An 8,746-nucleotide genomic window follows, 5' to 3' on the forward strand; every position below is an offset into this window, starting at 1 on the left:
GTGTCAGTTCGACGTGCGTTACACATAATCTGGCGTCTTCTTCTACGTCTTCTCAGTCACTAACTGAAACTTAGGACCCGAGGCTGCCCCAAGCGCCTGTTGAAAACTAATCTTTTTCAACCCTCGCCTCTCTCTCAGCTAGAACCGTTATCATCAATATTCAGCTAACCATCGACAATGAAACAGTGCTTTTAGTAACTAAACAAAACAAAATATTCATAGGAAGGAGAATAGAATAGTATAATAAAAAAGGGGGGGGGGGTCCTTTGACATAAAGTCCCCAACAACTGGTCCCCCACATTTGTTTCAAACCAAAGCCTCTTTTACCACTTTGAAACACTGCCTATTTGCATGTTTTAATACCATGGTTCTCAAATTGTGATACAAGTACCACTGGTAATGCTTATAATCCCCCTAATGGTGCTAATCAATTTTGGCTCAACAATTTATTGTTGAACCAAGCTGAACTATGATGTAAAGGTTAATCCTCAAAGATGAGTTGTTCAAAAAAATTATGAACTTGGCTCTAAAAAGAAACTAGTTGAAGCAAAAGTGTTTTGGAGAACATCCTGAGAACTCTTGTGAAAACTGGAAAGGTCTATGATTAATGTGCTACTGTATTCTTCAGCAGCTCCAGTAAGGTCTTTTTAGGGCCTGCTGCAACACAGGGAGGAAATATGATTTAATTTATCTTAATTTTGCACTCAGTTCTTGTGAGGAAGAGGAAGAGCAAAGACTGCAGTGTTGTAGTGTGTAGTGCTCACATCTTTAACCAAACACTTTAACCAGGGTTAGGTGTGTTTTTTGTATCTCAATGGTTCCTCCTGAGTACGTCCAGACTGAAACTGTTTGGAGTCAAAAGCATGGCACAGGTCAACCAAGATCATATCTCTTTTGTTTATCTCTGGTGGAGACTGTTTGAACCAATAAGTTTATTTAGTGATCAAAGTGTCTTTAGATCTGCTGCTAGAATTTCTGAATGCATCTGCAGTTTTAAACCTTGGGTTCATCCTGTGTTTTGGGCTTTACCAATGGATTCTGCTCACCTAAAGATTGCAGATCCAAGGATGGTCAGGCTACGGTGTGTGTCCCTGAGCCAGATAGGTTGTTGAAGGTTAGGATGAAGATCCAGGTTTGGTTTTTTAAGTTAGAATCAGGTATTCAAGTAGATCAGTTTCCTTGTTAATGACAGATATTTGATGTGTTTGAAATGTTTCAGTACAAACTTGTAAATTTGTTCTGCTGGCTTTTAATGTCTGTCATAAAGGTGGTACTTCTGTCAGGAACGGTGGGAGGGTGAGAGGAACCCAGAGCGCATACTCACTACTTAAGAACGAAAGTTTATTTCTAAATTAACTAACAAAACAAAAGGCTGTTGTGGCAGCAAAACAAACTATAACAAAAACACAAAAAGGCAAGGCGAAGCGAGGACGGACGAGTAACAGAACATGAACCAAACAGCAGACAACAACCATGGACATACCTGTGACAAAGAACCGGCAGGGTAGTGGAGAAGATGACCAGGTTTTAAAAGCAGAGGGTAATTATGGGAAGTGGGAACAGGTGAGTGAAAACAGCAGGTGGAGATGGGCATGACAATTACAGTGCAGACTGAGGTGAAGAGAATACTGACAGATGTACAAGGAAAAATAAACTTAAACAACCCAAGAAAGCAGAAAAACAAGAACCGAAAACCAAAACTAAGAACAAACTCAAAAAATACTAGAAATCATGACAACTTCAAATACTTTGTGTTTTATAGTTTGAAAACCACTGCTTTATTACATTGCGTATGAAATAAATAAGTCAACCATTTCTCACTTTAAGAGAAAGCTGAGTCAAATTTGAAGTGATATTCTGTGAAATAGTTACCAATAGTTAGTAACTTAACAGCCATGACATCAGTCATGGAGTGTGGAGAAAGTCTTCTTTCAAGCTAGGCCAACTCTTCCAGGAAGATTCCAAGGTATTTCCAGACCAGCTAAGAGACATAGTCTTTCCAGCATGTCCTGGGTCTTCCCTGGGGACTCCTTCCAGTTGGACATTCCCAGAACACCTCCCTAGAGAGGCACCCAGGGGGCATCCTTACCAGATGCCTGAATCACCTTAACTGGCTCTTCTCTATGTGGAGGAGCAGCAGCAACCCACCTTCACTATACAAAATGTTGGTAATGAGCTGCTTGCCCTCCCTCAGCTGCCTGATGGTTTGCCAGAATCTTCTCGAGTCGATTGAGAGTCTCTATCCAAGGCCTTCTTGAACTCCTCCCACACCTGAGCCTTTGCCTCAGCAACAGCCATGGCTGCAGCCCACTGGTACACCTCAGCTGCCTCTGGAGTCCTGCCAGCTAACAAGACCTGATAGGACACCTTTTTTTTCAGCTTCATGGCCTCCCTACCCCGAGGTGTCCACCACTGGGTTCAAGGATGGCCGCCATGAGAGGCACCAGCTACCTTGTGGCCACAGCTCAGAGCAGCTACCTCAGCAGCTGCGGAAAATGGCCCACTTTGACTCGGTGTCCGCTTCCTTAGCTGGGATGCAGTTAAAGCTTTGCCAGAGATGTGAGTTGAAGATCTTCCTGACAGGTTCTTCTACCAGGCGTTTCCAGTAAACATTCACGATACGTTTGTCTGGCATCTTCTCCTGCCATTTGATCCAACTCACCACCAGGTGGTGATCAGTTAGCAGCTCTGCTTCTCTCTTCTCTCAAGTGTCCAAAACATACAGCCTCAGATCAGATGACATGACTACAATGTCTATCATTGATCTGCGGCTGAGGGTGTCCTGGCGCTATGTGCATTTATGGACACCCTTATGTTTGAACATGGTGTTTGTTATGGACAAACTGTGACTAGCACAGAAGTCCAATAACAGAACACTAACACTACAGATCCGAGAGGCTGTTCCTCTTGTCATTACTGTCATGGGCAACAACAAGAAGTCCCCATCAGAATAATAGTCCCTAGCTGGAGCACCTTCCAGCACTCCAGGTAAGGACTCCAAGAAGGCTGATTATTCTGGACTGCAGTTTGGCTCATAGGCACAAACAGATTTTGTCCCCCCCAGCCAAAGGTGAAGGGAAGCTACCCCCTCATGTACCGGGGAAAACTCCAAAGCACAGGTGCCAAGTCAGGGGGTCTATAAAAAGCCCCACACCAGCCCAGCACCTCGCACCAGGGGCAACTAAGGTCCAGCCCCTCTCAAGGACATTGGTTCCAGAACCCAAACTGTGCATGAAGGTGACCCCAACTATATCTAGTCTTTGCTGCCTTTTGTAAATTAAGCAGGACCAGCAAGTTTTTGAAAACCGCACCAGAACGCCCCCTGGTGGATATTTTTGTTATGTTGCTTGGTGACGGTAAAAAAAGTTGTTAGATCCAAAATGAAGGAATGCAACACCGAACAGCTCATGGAATAGCTGACTGTAATCTTTATTTGTTGTGTTTCAGACAAGATTTGTTCGTAAGTATTGCCTTATTGTGAAAATAATAACTGTCTCTTTGTTTTATGTGACGGTTGTGTAAATAATTTGTATGCCGAAGTCATTTAGGAAATGTTTTTTATTTTAGCTTGCAGCAAGAATGGCTAATTTGCAATGTTCGTTAGCTAATACTAAGCCTTGTATGTTGCAGTTTACGATGGCCAAAGCCATGGCAGTGGTCAGAGGCCACTCTTCAATAAACAAGTAAAAAGTTTGATTATTGGAGCGTCGTTGTCTGGCTGTCTAGCGGCTGAAAAAATCGGAAACTCAGGGCGAGGACAGCACATAGTCAGTACCTCTCAACCTCACCCACAAGTTCAGGATCCTTCCCCACCAAAGAAGTGACATTCAATGTCCCAAAAGCCAGCTTTAGTAAGCTAGGATCAGACCTCCAAGGCCCCCTCCTTCGGCTGCTGCCCATAGCACTATGCACCCGATCCATATGGCCCCTCCTGCAAGTGGTGGGCCCACAGGAAGGCGAACCCATGTAGCTCATCCGGGCTGAGCCCAGCTGGAGCCCATGGGTTGAGCCTTGATCACCAGGTGCTTGCCGACAAGCCCCTCCCCCAGGCCTGGCTCCAGAATGGGGCCACAGTAACCCCCATCCAGTCAAGGGACATCGAGTTCCTTGATGTCTTCTATCCATACAAGTGTATTTGAGTCACTCTTTGTCTGGTCTGTCACCTAGGACCAATCTGCCTTGGGAGACCCTCGATAGTATAGCTCCCAGGATCATTCAGGCACACAAACTCCACCACAATAAGGTAGTGATTTACTGAAGAGTATCTGATGTTATTTAAATACAAATGTTTCAGCCTGAAATGGCAAGGTCTGACTGTTTAAGTCCTTTAAGTATGTTTCTTCTCTTTTTAATTCTATTGTTTGTTTTTTCTCTCTTTTTTCACACACCCTTCCAGGTGGATCCCAGATGCCCTCTCTCCTTCTTCTGACTTGTGTCTCCGTAACAACATTTTACCTCAGCGGCCCAAGTCACCACATCCAGCTGCCCTGCCTTCACCAGGATAAACCAGACCTGACCAGGAGGAACGAACCTCAGCCGTAAATGAATTTATCTCCAAATGAGGGAGACAGTCACCAGGACTTTCCCAAGAACTTTTTCAAAAATTCCCCAACAATCTCCATTTTATTCCATTTTCTGCCAGTAGAGCAACTGCTGGTGTTTTAAATAAAATGAAGTTAGAAAAAAAAAATCTTTCTAGTTAAAGTGGGAGCGCAGCATTTTTGGATTTGTTCTCTCTCATTTGCGTTGAGATTAAAAAAATAAAACAAACAAACAAAAAAAAAACTATCAAGGGCATTTGGTCTTTTAATCTTGAGATTACTAGTACTTTATTTTTCTACAGCTTTTCTTACCATCAAAATTGGTTATTGGTGTCTTGGAAGCCAACATTTTTTTACCAACGTGTTGAAAACGGCACATTCCAAGTGATTGGGGGTGAATTTTCTTGGGATCCTTTGTGTTCGGACTGGAGCATCCCTCTCAAATGTTGTTGGTGATTTTTCTTGTACAGTAAAACTTTATTTTCCCTCTCAATACAAAAAATATTTTTTCAATTTATGTATAAATAGATTAATTTTATCAAAATGGGGGTTTCAGTCAGGTGGGGTATGACTCGTTTCATCCTATTTAAGCATTTGTGGAGTGATTTTTTTTTTTAAATATTCTTTGACCGTTTTAGCTGTAGTTGTTGTTGTTGTTGTTGTTGTTGTGCTTGTCTTTCAAAGGGGTTAGGGTTGGACTGTAATTACCTTTATTTATTTTCACCTCTTTATCCAATGTGTGTGTTTTACAGTTTAGGTTTAGACTCAGCACAGAACTTAATGGTGTTTTATCCGAGGCATCGCTGTGTCAGATACTATTTAGAGTTTTGCTGAATTTCTTTCATCTTTATATTTTCCTACCAAAGGGCAGAACACACTCATCCACACAGATAGAGCTCCAATGTGGTTTAATTTGCTTTACTGAATGAAATTGTTGACATGATCTTCCTCTGCTCTGTTGGTGCACAAAGTGTTGCAAGAGATTAAACAGATCATTGCAGTAAATTACACCAGATTGTTACATAAAGCAACATTAATATGATGCATCTGTTCTGAACTGAAAAATAATGGTTCAGCCTGGATTTTGTGTTGTTTTTTTCCTCCATCATTTGGGGTTTTATTGTAGTAAAGTGGTAAAATAAGGGACCAGGACATTTCCATAACAATAAGGTTTTAACTTTAATGTTTAATGTTTTTCTTTAAGAATGTTTACGGTTTTGCTGTAAAGTTTACAGCTCCAGGTCAATTCACACTTCCATCAAGTCGTACTTTTGGTCACCTCATACCCCACATCTTTTGGATACAAATAGGTGCCATCTGCCACTATGTACCCACCCTGGCTGCTGCCCCAAGGCTTGAAGATTTAATCCACTGAGATTCATTTTGAAATGATTATCAGCAGATTTGGACCAGTTTTTATTATTATTATTATTATTAATCTACATGGTTAGGCCAAAATATTCAGGGTTGGCGCCTCAGATGTCAAAGCACAGCAAAATTCAAATGCTGCTTCATTCAAACCAGGCATTAAGCTCCTAAAATAATAGGACAATTCAATATGTTTGCCTGAAAACACAAACAGGTTAGGTATTGCTTTCTCTGTATTTGATACCAGCAGCATCATCTTCAGTACACCTGCACTGCTGATGTACATCATGTCTGCACGATTACAGGAGTTGGAGAAGTTTCTCCTTTTGCTGCAGGAAGGGGAAAAATCTTTAATCAGCTGTCAGCATAAATAAACAAATAATATCAATACAAATTAATACACATCATCATAACTATAACCATGTAATTCAGTTCAGTTTGGTTTATTTATTTAAACCGTGCCAATTCACAAGAAAAGTCATTTCAGGAAAAAAAACATTTGAAATCATAAATCCAATTCAGATGCAGATTCAAATCCAATTATAGTCAGTTCATTTCTATTATAATGCAATACATTTACATACAGATATGATATATGTGTAAAAGATGCCAATTAGTAAAAAGCTTTCTAAGGAAACCGGCAGATTGTGTTTAGCCTTCACTTGGTTGCAGTCTCCCATCCTGAGCAGCACATTGGCAACAGTGGAAAGGAACGACTCCCTTTTAACAGGAAGAAACCTCCAGCAGAACCAGGATGAGCAGCTATCTGTTTGAAAGGACAGGAAAGACACACAGACAAACATAAAAGACTTGATCCAGGTTTAGTTTATATGGGGAGAAACACAAAGAAAGACAAATACTAACATGGAGAGCAGGGAGCAGAGATGTGGTCCATTTGTCCTCCAGCAGCCTATAGTAGCATAACCAAGGGAATATTCAGGAAACCCAAGCCAACCCTAACTATAGGATTGATCAAAAAGGAAAGTCTTGAGCCTGGTCTTAAAGTAGACAGGGTGTCAGCCTCACAGACAGAAGCTGGAAGTTGGTTCCACCAGCGAGGAGCCTGAGAACTGAAAGCTCTGCCTCCTGTGCTACTTTTAGAAACTCGAACCACAAGTAAACCTGCAGGCTGAGAGCGAAGTGCTCTGTTAGGAAAATATGGAACAATAAGATCTTTATTATAAGATGGAGGTTGCAGAAATTTGCTCCTGTTTGATGCTGTGCGGGGTCACATGAATCTGTTGCTTATTATGATACATGCATGGTTACAAAATGTTTTGAACCTTATTAGTACAAAATAACAACCGTGAGTATGAGGCAGGGTACGAATTGGCAGAAGTATGAAATGACCAACACAAGCAGTTTGCTAACTTTGTCCCTTATACTAACTGAATAATTTCACTCTGTTCTGCTTAAAAACTGCCTTGTTTACAGAGCACAAAATAATACCTAAAATTATTTTTAATGTTAGGTTCAAGACACAAAGGTTAACACACTGCCCATTTACACTTGTTAGGGTCAGTTTGGTCCTGTTATTGGATTTTCTTTCATTTGACAGTATTTAAAGATGATACTTTTCGTTTTTTGCTCCATTCTGTACAGATGTCGATGCATGTTAAGTTGCTTCTTTTCTGTTATTTTTATTGTGGCACTGTCTCTTTGTGAATAAACATTTCTAAATGAGTTCTCTATTGCGTACCTTCGATATCACAGGAAAGCGTGTAAAAAGCACCATGCATTAAATAAACAATTTTGCAGTCTTATTTTCTTGTCTGATGAGTGTTCTTACCGCTGTTATATTTCACTGTTTTATCATTCAAATGCTTGAAAAAAAGCTATTTCTTTCTAAAAAACTAAAGGCACTGTGACAATAATAAGGCCAACCTTTTCTTTTTTTTCACACCTGCCTCCATAAGAGACAGACAATTATGTAATTGCTTGTGTGTGTTCGTCTGTCTGTTAGCAAAATATGTTATGAATCAGTGGACAGATTTTAGCGAATCTCAGAAAGAAATTACTGGATGTACACTTACAACTGTTTATCTTTTGGAGTCAATCCAGTTCAAGATGGCCACTACAACTGATCAACCTCAGCAAACACAAAAATGGTTACAACTCAGTCAATTTTACAGAAAATGACCTAAAATTTGATGTGGTAAGAGCTGTGAGACATCCCCAACATGTACTCTGAGCTCCAACAGTGTCTGTCGTTGGCCCTTGATTTCCATCAGTTTGGACAAAATAAAGCCGTACATTCTTGTGTCATTCACCAAACCTCCTTCATGGAAGTGTCTGCTGATAGGGGCACGCCTCATCATGGGACACAACAATAGTGATGGTAAAATAGAGATCCGACACTCTGACAAGACAGAAAAGTTTGTGTTTAACGTTCTGCTTCCTCTCCTTCTTTAACTCTGACAGCAGGACAGAGAAGAATAGCCTGTAAGTACTCCACTATGGGACAGTACTAAAAATAGCAATTGTTAGTCATGAACACATACTACCTACTACTGTTGACAAATGTGTCATCTTGTGCAGCTGCCAAAACTCTGAAGGCACGGGGCGGAGGCTCTGGTAATGGTATAAATTCTACTTGATATATGTATATATACCAGGGACGTGCGGTCAGGGGAGGCAGGTGAGGCAGAGCCTCACCTGTCATGACAAGAAAAAAAAAAATCATAACATAAAATGAATATTAATATTTGTCCACTGATCTTTATGTATGAGTAATTTTCGAACATTTTTATAGTCTAAATCACATTTTTATAGTCAAAATCGCTGAAATTGCATATTTCCTGTTCAAATATGAGGGTGAAACGCGAGGTGCGGCAGCA

At 40.8% G+C, this 8,746-nt stretch overlaps 1 protein-coding gene across 2 annotated transcripts in view; it reads left to right on the forward strand.

The window, feature by feature from the left end:
- The window catches only part of epb41a (erythrocyte membrane protein band 4.1a), a 96,868-nt gene extending 89,196 nt beyond the window's left edge, over window positions 1-7,672 (forward strand). For both annotated transcript variants that reach the window (XM_017430681.3, XM_017430683.3), the window contains one exon: window positions 4,397-7,672. The gene's annotated coding sequence lies outside the window, so the exon portion shown is untranslated. The remainder of the gene's footprint in view (window positions 1-4,396) is intronic.
- The last annotated feature ends 1,074 nt before the right edge of the window (window positions 7,673-8,746 follow it).

The sequence above is a fragment of the Kryptolebias marmoratus genome, linkage group LG5 (genome assembly GCF_001649575.2).
Source record: "Kryptolebias marmoratus isolate JLee-2015 linkage group LG5, ASM164957v2, whole genome shotgun sequence".
Taxonomy (NCBI): Eukaryota; Metazoa; Chordata; class Actinopteri; order Cyprinodontiformes; family Rivulidae; genus Kryptolebias; species Kryptolebias marmoratus.